Source organism: Zalophus californianus, chromosome 8, assembly GCF_009762305.2.
Source record: "Zalophus californianus isolate mZalCal1 chromosome 8, mZalCal1.pri.v2, whole genome shotgun sequence".
NCBI classification, from domain to species: domain Eukaryota; kingdom Metazoa; phylum Chordata; class Mammalia; order Carnivora; family Otariidae; genus Zalophus; species Zalophus californianus.
Genome location: NC_045602.1, coordinates 129154225 through 129167480, shown reverse-complemented (window position 1 = coordinate 129167480; position 13256 = coordinate 129154225). Strand labels below are relative to the sequence as shown.

The 13256-nt window shown below is 52.2% G+C and overlaps 1 long non-coding RNA gene across 2 annotated transcripts in view; it reads right to left on the bottom strand.

Moving 5' to 3' along the window:
* Positions 1–2167: 2167 nt before the first annotated feature.
* The window catches only part of LOC113938683, a 22312-nt gene continuing 11223 nt past the window's right edge, over positions 2168–13256 (bottom strand). For both annotated transcript variants that reach the window (XR_003524938.2, XR_003524937.2), the window contains exons 3-5: positions 7601–7823; positions 6992–7075; positions 2168–4787 (exon numbers count right to left, since the gene is read on the bottom strand). This is a non-coding gene — a long non-coding RNA (uncharacterized LOC113938683). The remainder of the gene's footprint in view (positions 4788–6991; positions 7076–7600; positions 7824–13256) is intronic.

The window sequence follows — 13256 nt, the reverse complement described above, 5'->3', positions numbered from 1 at the left end:
CCTCCTCCTTTTTCTTCTTCTTCTTTTTTTTAAAGATTTTATTTATTTGACAGAGAGAGAGACACAGCGAGAGAGGGAACACAAGCAGGGGGAGTGGGAGAGGGAGAAGCAGGCCTCCCGTGGAGCAGGGAGCCCGGTGCGGGGCTCGATCCCAGGACCCTGGGATCATGACCTGAGCCGAAGGCAGACACTTAACGACTGAGCCACCCAGGCGCCCCTCCTTTTTCTTCTTTTTAAGTTAAACAGTGTGAAAGTTTAGGCCCACGTGTCAGGAGACCTGGGACCAGGCCCTGGCTCTATTCTGATCTCAGATTGAGACGTAGGGGAAGGGTCTCTTCCTGGTGGGGCCTCAGTTTTTCCCTCTGCGAAATGGGCAGGTTTGATTGGAGATACAGAGGCTCTTCCGGGTGCCAGGGTCATGCCGGTCTGTGGAGCCCGGGTGGGGGTGGGTGGGGGGTGGGATGGTGGCCTCGGTGGTCATGGGAGGGGTGGCCGTGGAGGAGGCTGAGTCAGAGGCACTGTCAGTGCTGGGAGCAAGGGAACAGACCAGCATATAGTGCCCGGTGACTGGCAAGCCACAGGAAGGTGGCCGCCTGTGTCATCAGGGAGCCCGTAAACACCCTCCAAGGAGACCAAGGTCCCTGCTTGTCTTGGATCCGACCATAGGCCCTTCCCAGGGATTTGGGGTCAGAGCTCTTAATAAATCATCCTGCCCAGAACATGGAAGCCTGGAGCCGTCCTCCTGGCTCTCTCAGATCCGACCTCTGACCACCTCTCCTGCCCGCCTCCCTCTTGCCAGGCCTGAGACTGGTGAGTTTCTCGAACACACAATTCTCTTCCTGCCTCTTCAGGACTTTGCACACCTGTTCCCTCTACCTGGAATGTTCTCTCCCTTTCTCCAGGTTTCACCAAGATAATACTTCCTCATGGTTCCAATTTCAGCTCAAAGATCACCTCCTTCTCTGTTCTTCGGGCAGACGCAGGCCCTTGATATGGTCTTGTTCATCTCCTCGAAGCGCTCACCACCATCTGTGAGCTCTGTTGAAGTGCTTGTCCGTTTGGTCTGTCAGCCCTTCTCCTGAGGGTGGGGCCTGGGAGGGCCATTTCTGCTACTCCAGCCCATTCGCCCAATGAGTGAATGAATGAATGAACGAATGAACAAATGAATGAATGAAGCTCTCAGGAGGGTGCCAGGTAAATTTCATAGGCTCGAGGAGCTCAGCATCCTTTCAAAGGGATATCACATCAGGTCTCTTTCCTTAGCCTCAACCCTGCAGTGTCTCTCCATTGTACTTAGAAAAAAATCCCAGCCTCCATCCTGGGCCTCACAGATGCCCCCCAGGATCCAGCCCCGCTGAGCTCTCTGACCTCATCTGCTGCAGGCTGTATCCCCATCCCAGCTCCTGCCACACTGGCCTCCTTTTGTTTCCTCACCACAAGAGGCTTGTTCCTGCCTCAGGGCAAGCACTTTCTGTTCACCCCAGGCCCTCCAGTCCCTCAGGTCTCAGCCACCTCACCTCAGGGAGGCCTTGTCCCCGCTTCTGTTCTCCCTCCCCTTGCCCTGCTGTGCTCCTTCACAGCATGTATCACTATCTGAAATTATCTCATTTATTTACAAATGTTTGATCAACCTTTAGTTGAGTTCATGGACATGCAGAATAAAAACGGCTTTCCCCAGTTTCCCTAGAAGCAAGATGTGGCCATGTAACTGAGTTCTAACCAAAGGCTTATAACAGGGAGTGTGTTTGGCAGTTTCTGGAATCTTTCCTAGAGGTTTAGCTGTGGCCTACCCTTTACCCATCCTCTTTCCTTCTCCATCCTGCCACCTGGAAGGCAGATGAGAAGGCTGGCGCTGTGGCCTCCACCTTGGATCATGAGAAGGAGGGCCACACCCTAGGGATGGCAGAGTCATGAACAGGAAGGAGCCTGGGACATTGAGAGCTTTGTGGAGTCTCCAAACCAGCCCTGAACTGCCTACATCTGGACCTCATTCACACGAGAGAAAAATAAACTCTTTTGTTTATTGTTGATTTTTTTCAAGTTAAGTTTATTATATTTTATTATGACTACATTTGTATGTCCTAGCGGTACACTCTAATGCAAAATGTCAGCTAGAACACACGCTGTGTCTTTTTATTTTAAAATGTGTTTGATACGTTTTTATCTACTTTGTCTAGAATTTTAGCTGGAGTTACAGGAGGAAGCCTAGGCCAGAGAGGGGAAGCAACTTTCCTGAGGTCACACAGCAGAGGAGGGGCAGAGCTGGAGTTTGCAGGGCCCCAGATCCTAACCCCCAACCCTCATTTCTCAGAAGCTCCCAGCTTGAGGTGTTGCCAGGCTTCCTCCAGGCTCGGCCAGGACAATGGGCAGTGTGGGCTACACCTACTCTGCCTGGTTTCTCAGGGGCCCAGAGCATACCGGGAATGTGAGAGAAGACCCCAATTGAGGGATTGGTGGGAGCTGCACCCCAGTTCTGCCACTGGCAAGCTGTGTACCTCAGGGAAGACCTCAGCCTCTCTGAGCCTCAGTTTCCCTATCTAGTAATCCCCCGGGCCGGGTCAGTTGCCCCGTAGGTTCCCTGAGGCTCTGTACTGAAAATGTTTGCTACCTCAAGGAGGATAGAGCACCAGACCCCACAAAGTGGAAATTGCTGGATTGCAGGCAGTGTCACTGGTAGTAGGAGGTAGCTACTTGGTACAATCAGTTCTGGGTTCAAATCCTGACCCGGCACCTAGCAGCTATGTGACCCTGAGAGTCACTGCCATTGAGGCAGCTTTCTTCAGTGTCCTCTTTGGAAAATGGGAATTTGCTCATTTATCCCACACTTTTGTGCTGAGCACCGCTCATGTCAGACCATGTCTAGGTGCCAGAGACTCGGTGAAGGAATTGGATGCAGTCTTCCTTGTCAGGGGCTGATGATTGAGTGCAGGAGCCCGACGGCGAAGAAACAGACGAACGTGGAGCACGCAGGGTGACAAGAAGACACACAAAGCAAACTAAAGCAGGGGGAGGGCGAGAGAGCAGGAGGGGCTCTCTGAGGCAGGGTGGTCAGGGAGGCACCCCAGAAGACGGGACATCGGGGCAGAGGCCTGAATGGTGTGAGATGTGGGGTCCCGGGGCAGCTGAGCCTGCTCCCGCCCATCACCCTGTAACTATTCCCTGGCCTTGTCCTTCCTTAGAGCAGGAACCACGCGGCGGCCACCTCTCTGTCCCAGGCAGCAGCCCAGGGGTGACTGAGTGAAGCCAGGGACGCTGGTCCTTTCCTTCCCGCCCCCTAAGCATCCGGTCCATCAGCAAGGCTATGTGTTCTGGCTCCTGAGGTTCTCGCGAATCCGTCACTTCCTTGGGTCCCTGCTCATTTCCTGCCTGGACTGTGGCAGGAGCCCCCTTCCCGGTCCGCCTGCTTCTGCCTCGCCCTCCCACAGTCTGTCCCACCCACGGCATCTGCCTTAGTCTCCTCTGGCTCCTGTAACAAACCACGACAAACTTCTTGGCTGAAAACAACACAGATGTATTCGCTTGCAGTTCCGGAGCTCAGAAGTCTGAAATCAGTCTCGGGATAAGTCAGGGGGCTGGCAGGGCTGCATCCAGGGGGGCGCTGCTCCCTTGTCTTGTTCCACTTCCGGGGGTCACCTGCATTCCTTGGCTTGCGGCCCCTTCTTTCATCTGCTAAGCGTGCCCCTCCAGCCTCTGTTTCTGTCTGTCTCCTCTCTCGGTCTTCTCCTCTTCTGTAACCAAACCACCCTCCCTCGGCCTCTGTCTTATGAGACTCCTGAGATACTACTGAGCACACTCAGACAATCCAGAATCATCTTCCACTTCCAGCTCCTTAACTAAGTCACAGCTGCAAAGTTCCTTTTGCCATAGAAAGTAACATTCATAGGTTTGGGGGAGTCAGAGGTGGACATCTTTAGGGAGCATTATTCAGCTGACAACAGCATCTAAAGGGATCCTGTTAGAACCTAAATCAGATCCTGTGCCCCTTCTGGTCAAAATCCTCCCTTGGCTCCCGCCCCCCTCAGAATTCATGCAAAACCCTGACACATCTACCACCTCCTCTCCTCCTCCCTCTCCTGGCTCCAGCCACAGGCCTCCCTCCTGTGCCTCAACATTGCGTGTAGGCTCCTGCCTCAGGGCCTTTGCATACACCGTTCCCTCTGCCTAGAACCTTTCACCCTGTCTCTTCCCAAGGCTGGGTCCTTGTCATCTTTCAGGCCTCGCCTCCTCAGAAAGGCCATCTCGGACACCACCCTCTCCTCACAGTCACATTTAACACAGTCTGAAATTACCCTGATTGTCTTCTTTCTTATTTATTGTCCCCTTCTCCCACTAGAGTGTTAGCTCCTAACGACCCAGGAGGGGCGGGGTCTGTCTGGTTCTCGGCTGTATCTCTGCTGCCCTGCACCAAGGGCAGGGCCTGGCACGTGGTAGGTGCTCAGCAAATGCTTGCTCCATGAATCTGTGTGTGGCCAATCTCAAATGTCCCTCACTGTTGCTGCGAATAAAATACAAATTCATTTAAAGGCATTCTGACCTTCCCGGGGCCTTTTTGGCTTGATTTATTTTCTCAGCCGATGATTAAAACACCGCCTTCCGATGTAAAGAGTTGGTGAGGTATCATTTATACTAGGCAAGCAAGGACTCATAAAGGCCTGGCATAGAGACAGGGGTCTCCTGAGGACAGGAGCCACCAGCAGAGGCGGGGCGTTCTTCTGGTGAAGAGCAGGAGTGTGGCGCATGGCCACCTAGGCAAGAGGTGATTTCTCTCTGTGCCTCAGTTTCTGCATCTGTAAAATGGGGAGCATAACAGGGCTTACCTTGCAGTGGGGACCTCAGTTCTATCGACCTTTGGGGCCAGATAATTCTGTGTTGTTGAAATTGAGCAGCATCCCTGACCTCTACCCACCAGATGTCAGTAGCAGTCTCCCCGTTGTGACAACCCCAAGTGTCCCCAGATATAGCCCCATGTCTCTCGGGGTTGGGGGGGCAAGACTGCCCTTGGCCGCCTCCTAGGGCCACCAGGGGGGTTGAGAGGTGATGTGGGCACAGCATCTGGCACCGAACCTGGTGCTCAGCAGCTGCTCAGGAAATGGCGGGGGGGGAGCCGCTATCTGGTTAAGCGGGCGGCCAGGCTGGAATCCCGGCTCCACCACTCGTTAGCAGGTGGCCTTGGGTCAAGGGACCCTCTAAGCCCAGTTTCTTCATCCGAAAAATGGGGTAACAAGAGTGCTCACTGTCTTGGAGCTGTCAGGAACATTAGAGACCATGCCCAGCACACAGTAAGTGCTCAATAAATGGGAACCCTAAAGAAGAGGGTGAGCGATGAGGAAAATGAAAGATCCCGGAAAAGCGGGAGCAAGAGAAAGGGCACTTTGCAAGGTCTCCCTGGGGTCTCTGGAGTGTGTGCCCCTGCATTAATGGGGGACACAGGGGCACAGCTGCCCACACCTAGGAGGCCAGTGGTACAGCCCCTCAGCCCTGCTGGGCCATTTAATAATTAAGCTGGAAAAGGGGTGATGGGGCTGGGAGGCCCACGGTGACCAGGGCCTGGCCTTGTTTGGCTTCGGTGACGTGATGGCCCTGGGATCACGGCCTTCTTGAGCCCATAAACAGGGGGTTGGGCCCTGAGACAGGCAAGGCCAGGCCAAGGTCTGTGCTGGTGGCCTCCTGCCCGAGTCATGGAGGGGGTGGGAAGGGAGGCGTCTGGTGGCGGCCGCAGGGAGGGGGTCGCTGTGGAACCAGGGCTCACAGGGTCACTCTCCCCTCCCTCCACCGTTTCTCTCCCCTTCCCTGCCCAACCCCCTCTATTGTCCCCTCCAGTTTATTGTGCACTTACTATATGCAGGGCTCTGCCAAAGCACTTTGTATAGATTGACTCCCCCGCCATGATGAAGGGGTGCTCCAGCCCCGCCACAAGCCAGTGAGGCTCCCACGGCCCAGGTGAGCAAGCAGAGGCTCCCAGCGCGGGAGTCACCACATCCCGGCCCGGGGCCGGAGTCTAACCCAAGCTAACCGCACAGCCTCAGCTGTTCCCTCTTGCCTCTCCCTCTCTCTGGGTCTCTCTGGGTCTCTCTGTCTCTGCGTGTGCGTTTCCTTCTGTTTCTGTATTTCTCATCTTCACTTCTCTGTCTCAGTCTCTCTCTCTCTCTCTCTCTCCTTCTCTCCCTGCCTAGCCTGTCTCTCTCTGAAAGCCCCGCCTCGCGGCCCTGTCTCCCTGCAGCCAGCCCTTGTCCCGACGCCAGCACATTATGTCCCTGGTCAGACCCTGACGTCAGGCAGGGCCTGGCGGGCGGCCACGGGCTGCTGCCGGGCAGGCGGAGGGAGTGCACGCCTTCCCGGTCCCCACTGTAGTGGCCGCCTGCCCAGCTCCCAGCACCAGGCTCCGGCTCTCCCGGCCTGGCCTCGGCTGGCCCGAGAGCGGATGGCCCTCGGCGGCCGCCTGGCCTGTGAGCCTGGGGCTGCCGGCCTCTCGTGTCTCCCCCTCTTCACCCAGACCCCATGGCCGCACGGGATGGCTCCTGGCCCTGCTCAGTCCCAACCAGCATTCTTCAACTGGGGGGAGGGGGGGAGGCTCAGAGAGGTGCAAGGGGGGTGGTTCTGGGTGACAGATGAGGGGGTGGACCAGCTGGGGTTTTAGGGGCAGGGACTTGCCATGGGAGGGGGTGGTAAGGCCAGGCATGATGAAGGAACGCCCCACCTTAAGTACAAACAGTGCCCCTTGCCGAGTTGGTCTTAGGCCCCAGCAGAGCTTGAGTAAGTGGTTAAAAAAATGTAATATTTCTTGTTTGGTTTGTTTGGTTTTCCCCCTTGGATTTTCAAAGCAACGCAATTTCCTTGAAGGACATTTTGAAGGGCACCTGAGCATCCTGGTTTAAAAACGACCTTGGGGTTGGACAGACCTAGCTCAGACCCCCAGCTGGGGGAGCTCGGGCCAGTGGCTTTACCGTTGAGCCTCAGTGTCCTCATCTGTCAAATGGGGTAAGAAACGTACGTGCACGCCTTGGACGGTTGTGGGGGGGTGAAGCAGAACCACGTTTCCAGAGCACACTCATCTTTTCTCTTGTCCCTTTTATTTCTTCTCGTGTTAAATCGAGGAATGCAGAAAAGTACCAAGAGAAAAAACAAAAACAAAAACAAAACAAGGTTGCCCAGAGAGAACTGCTCGACGATTTTCATGGCAATTCAGCTCAGTTAACATTTTTATATTGAGATCCTACCATTGCTGGCTTTGTCATTTTTCATGAAACTGAAACCGGACTTGAAGTTTCATTTCAAATGATCTTGGCATATTTTATCATCATTTTGTGAGTAGACGCACATTCGAAAGGTTCAAAGCGGGTCTAGCGAGGAGCGAGGCTCTTCCCCACCCCAGCCTCTGGCCCCCCTTCCCAGAAGCACACACAGCTGGCGATTTCTTGTGTGTCCTTCCTTCCTCTCCTGGTGTTAAATCATCTTCAGACACACGATTTCTAACTCCTCTATTCATTTGGGCTTTGGTTGTGTTTTTTAATTCACTCCAGTATAACACATGACATTACCAAAAAAAAATGAGAACATACCGACACTCAGAAGGAAGGCGAACGTAAGGAAAGCGAGTCACCTGAAATCTTCCGACCCCTTTAGTGTTCTGGAGCATGGGCTTTTTCCATTCCTTGATGTCAGGGCACATTCTTGTAGCTCCCGTGTGTTTTCTTCTTAGCGCTGACCCGAGTTTGTGATGATGTATTTGCGTACTGATCTGATTGTTATCTGCCTTCCCTGCTGGGGACAGGGATGGCCATGCCTGTGTCCCCCTGACAGCAGAATGCTGGCACACTGTAGGCCTGTAATGGATATTTTCCAAATGAGCGAAGGAGGGAGTGAATTTGTGAAAGGGATTGTACGATATATTACACTACCCCATGACCTATATATATATATATATATATATATATATATATATTTTTTTTTTTTTTTTTTTGCTTAACATACCGGGTACATCTTTCCACATCTCCAGCTAGACAACAAATCTTCATTTTTCATGTCTACACAGAGGCACCACAATAAACATCTTTTTGATGCTGGCCAGAAGCTTCTGCCCCTAACTGGGAAATTCTTTTTCAAACGCAGATTTGTTAACAGATTCCATATGATCTACCCGTGCCCCAGCCCTTTGGCGTTTACTTTCAGCCTGACACTTTACTGGTTTTTGTGGGCCCATTGTTTTCTGGGACAAGTCAAGATTTACTGTCTGTCCCTGACATCATGTTTTTCCAGAGAAGCTTAAGAGTAAAGAACTCATCCCACCCCCACCCCACTGCTTCCGACAGTTAAGGGTTCTGTGGATTTGCTGAAGTTGGGAAACCCAGTGTAACCCTTGCCTCCCTGGCTGCCTTGTTGCAAATAACATACACCAAGCTCAGTCCTACCTCAGGGCCTTTGCACTGCCTGTTCCTCGTGCTTCCCATGGATATTTACTCAGCTAGCCTACTTCAGGTCTCTCATCAAATGTCACCATCTCAGAGAGCACTTCTGCAACCATTTTTTTCTAAATTAGCATCTCTCAGTCACTTACCCAGTTTTGCACTTCTTCATAAGACATATATCAGTACCTGGTATCATGTTATATCATATTATATTATGCTATATCAATAGTTTGGGGTTTTCTCATTTACTGTTCATCTCCCCCACCGTAAGGGCAGAAAGTTAGTTTGTCTTCTTTCCTACAGTATCCCCAGTACCTAAAACAGGGCCAGGAGCATGGTCAGTACTCAGGAAATAGTGGCTACATCGATAAATGTTCATTTCAGGATTCCAAGCTTCCTTGCAGGACTAAGAACTGACTGCCATCATTCATTCATTCATTCAAGATTTATGCATAGAGCACCTAGCACGCGCCCCGGCCCATCTGGATGCTGGGAGTACTAGAGTGGGTAAGGAGGACAGGTCCTCCACTTGAAGGATGCGGTCTGGGAGACACACCTACATCACATAATGACATCCAGGTTGACTTGCTGGTTGCAGGCGACGGGGTGAGAATGGGGCTCGTGCTCTGCCAGGCGTGGGTCCCCAGCTCTAAGGCAGCCCTTGCAGAGCTGGGGAAACTGCCAGGGTGACACCAGTGGGAATGACATCCTTGTCCTCTACTTCTGCCTGCTGGTCTTCAGGATAAGTGGAGGACAAATTAAAAAGTAAGGCAGGAAGCCTTTCTGCATTCCTCCCCAGCCCAGCGGGTCTTTGCTTGGGGAGCTAAGTTTCGCCCTACTTTCTGGCTGCTCCGCACCTTGCATATCCGCTTCAAGGAAACTCCTTCCCCAGTGGCCACTCTCCCGGAAGGAGATGCCAAAAACTCACTTTCCCAGCCTCCCTTGCAGCTTGGTGCAGGCATGGGGTCTGGGCTTCATCAGGGAGACATGCCTCCCAGAGACTTATGATTAGCAGAGAAGGACAGGAGGGGGGCGCGGAGAAGGCACTGGCTCTAGCGGATGCAGGGGGAGGGGTCCTCAGCAACAAAGCAGGTTCCCTGGGGCAGCTATTCCATGAAACCCGAGCCTCTCTCCTAGCGATGTAGCCTCCCATCCGGACTCTGTGGCCCACTTGGGCGGATGGTTATTAACAGGCATTAAGAAGGTTCATGTTCTTTGACCCCCCCCCCCCCCGCCAACCAAGTCCCTATTATGGAATTGTGTACTGAGGAAATAACCACAAATAGTGAAAATGCACAGAGATGTTCAGGACAGAATTATTTAGAGTAGTGGGGAGTCCGAAACTACCTAATTGCCCAATCGCCAGGGAATGGTTGAGCTACTTAGGTGGTAATTCCTAAAAGAATGTTAGAGACAATTCCTCCAGCACAATGTTAGTGCAATACTCGGATTAGGTTCATCTTTGAGTAGCTAAAAGCCCCAAATGCCAGGGGCATAAATGAAACAGAAGTTTGCTTCTCTCTTATCAAAAAGAAGTGTGGAGGTGGCTATCCAGGGCCGGTAGGGTGTTTTTATAAATTCATCCAGGACTCGGGTGCCTTTTCTCTTATTGCTCCACCATGGCCCAAAATTGCCACTCCGATTCTGGCCATCACACCTGCATTCCAGCCAGCAAGGAAGATAGGAAGAAGAGCAGGCGCCCTCTCTCTGAGGACACTACTTGGAAGTTACTTATGTATCATTGGCCAGAACTTAGTCACATGGACACATCTGGGAAATGTAGTTTTTTTCTGGGTGGCCACGTGCCCAGCTAAAACTTGAGATTTCTATTATGAAAGAAGAGGGAGAGGTCAGAGAATAGAGGAGAAACTGGGGTCTCGGCCACAACAGGCAACAATTACAAATAGTGTCCAAGAGGATTTTGTAATAACATGAAAAAAAAAAAAACCCTGATTTTGTAGTTTGGGGAATTCGTATATATATATATATATATATATATATATATATATATATATATATAGTGTGTGATTGCAACTGGGTGATAAAATTTCAAAGCAGAGAAAGCTTCTCAGAGGACAAGGCTGCTAGAAAGTGAGCCTTTTGTGAGAAGTCCAATACGAAATTTTATTTTTTCTTTTTATTCTTATTTTCCAAGAATCCTGTGCAGATTACGGAATCTGCTTGGGCTATAATTCATGCCCTGCAAGTCTGTTCTGGAACGCGCCAAGGTAGCCACATGGGAAAAGCAGAAATGAGATTACATCTAGTCACGGACAACATGGTTGTGAATGGGGAGAAGTCCAAGGGACCCACAAAAATCGATTCGAAAAAGAGGGACCTGGGACTTACCACAGGTTCAAATCACAGCGTTGCTGAAATGTCAGCTCCATGACCTTGGGCAAACCACTAACCTGGCCATCTCTGCCTCTGTACAGCAGAAGGACGAAAAGCATCCGTCTCCAGGTGTAATGGGCTCTAGGAGGAGGTGGCTTCTGCAGAGTGTGTGCACCTCCTGTACCCTGCACAGAGCAAGCCCCAGACCACGGGTTCTCTGCCAGGGGACAATGGCCATGTCCGAAGATACTCCTGGTTGTCACAACCGAGATGGACAGAATGCTACTGATACCAGGGATGCTGCTAACATTCTACACGGCACAGGTCAGACTCCCACTACAGAGACTGATCCGGCCCCAAATGTCCGTAATTCTGAGTGGAGAAAGCCTGCCCTACACACACACACATCAGCTGCGACCCTTATCAGGCCGGTTTCCTGGCTTTTGCTGTCAGAGCTGCACACACGGTAGTGGCCAGCTGGGTCGCACACCTGCGTGTGGGAGGATCGGCCCAGGATGTGTTTCTGGGCAGGAGTCTCGACAGCGTCCCTGCTCTGCACCCACACGCTGAAGCCTCCTGAGTGCCCCCGTGGGGTCTTCTGCCGCGTGTCTCAAGCTCCCCACCAGGAAGCTGGGAATGTGTACCGAGGAGCCGGGAGAAGGAGCAGGGGGGGCCACTGGCCCCCAGTCCAGGGACTAACAATGCGGCCGCTGCTGCACCAACAGGACCTGCAGGGCGTGTCCCCAGTGCTTACCATCCAGCGGGCACTCTGCTCCGCTCCTTCCGGCCTCCTGAAACCCCGCTCCACGTCAGAGAAGAGGAGGCAGGCTGCAGGACGGTGCAGGAGTCAGCCAGCCCCAAAGCCAGCACTCTTCCCAGAACTCCCTGCCCTGCTCAAGGGTTCGCCACCTGGCTGCATATCAGAATCACCTGGAGCGCTGAGGACCCCAGACTCCCGGGCATCCCCGCCTGCCCAGTGAAGCCAAGCTTGGTTCTGGAATCAAACAGATCTTGACTTGAATCTTGGCTCCTCCACCTCCTGGCTGTGTGACCTGGGGTCAGTGACTAGCTCTCTGAGCCTCAGGTTTGTCCTCCAAATAAATAAAAAAAAAAGATTAGTGGACACCTGGGTGGCTCAGTCAGGTAAGCATCTGCCTTCAGCTCAGGTCTTGATCTCGGGGTCCAGGCACTCCCTGCTCAGTGGGGAGTCTCTTTCTCCCTCTCTCTCTGCTGCTCTCCAACCCCAGCCCCTGCTCGTGCTCTCTCTCTCTCAAATAAATAAATAAAATCTTTTTTAAAAAAAGATTAGTATTAGTTACTAGCTCAGAGGGTGGCCATGAGGTTCAGTGAAATGTCCTACCTCATAGCCTGCACATGGGGTCTGGTATACAGTAAGTACTCATTAAGTGTTGGCTTTTATTTTTATTTTTGGAGCAGGGCTTAGGCACCTGTGTGTGTGTGTGTGTGTGTGTGTGTGTGTGTGTGTGCTATCTAAGCTCTTTAATTGATTCTGATGTGCCCAACTAGTTATCTATCCATCCATCCAACCATCCATCATCCACCCATCCATCCATCATCCACCCATCCATCCATCCATCATCCATCCATCCATCCATCATCCATCCATCCATCCATCATCCACCCATCCATCCATCATCCACCCATCTATCCATCCATCCACCCATCTATCCATCCATCCATCATCCACCCATCCACCCATCCATGCACTGAATCATCCACCTACCCATCCACCATCCATCCATCCCAACATCTATCCATCCATTCATCATCCATCCATCCAATCATCTCTCCATTTATTTATTCAACCATTTATTTAACACGAACTATGTGCCTGGCTGGGCTTTAGGCCCTGAGGACATAAAGTGATCAAGATAAAGGCCCGCCCCTCATGATGTTGACAGTATCAGTGTTGGGAGAATAGACTAGAAAATAAGTGAATAAATAAGTTAGTAAAGTCATGTGGTATAAACTGCTGGATACATAAACAGGTAGGATAGGGGAAGAGCATGGGGTGAGCTTCTCTTCCAGGTGGGGTGAGAAGCAGATATCCTCTGTTTGCCCTTCCAAACCCCCCTTCACCCCACTCTGTGTCTCAGAGCAAATCTGGGTAGACAGCACCAACCTTAGGAGCCCATGCCTCCCCAAAGTAGATGCCAGAAAACTCACTTTCTTAGCCTCTCCTGCAGCCTGGGTACAGTCGTGACAGCCATGTCTGAGAAACAGCAGGGAGCCTGAGAGGTAGACGTGGGAACTGAGGTTCCCAGAGGGCAAGGGGTTCCTATGAAGCCAGGCAGCTGGGGAGGGGGCGAGGGCGGCCTTGAACCCAGGAGTACTGGATCTGTCAGTTTGAGCCCCTCACTGGTTCACGGCCCTCACTGTGGGCGGTTGCAACGAGTTGACAGGTAGAGAAGGAAAAGTTGAGAAGGTCAGCCGGCGTCACACCCTGAGGCCCAACTTAGCGTTTACCAGCCACCTGCTGTAATCCAGACGTGGCTC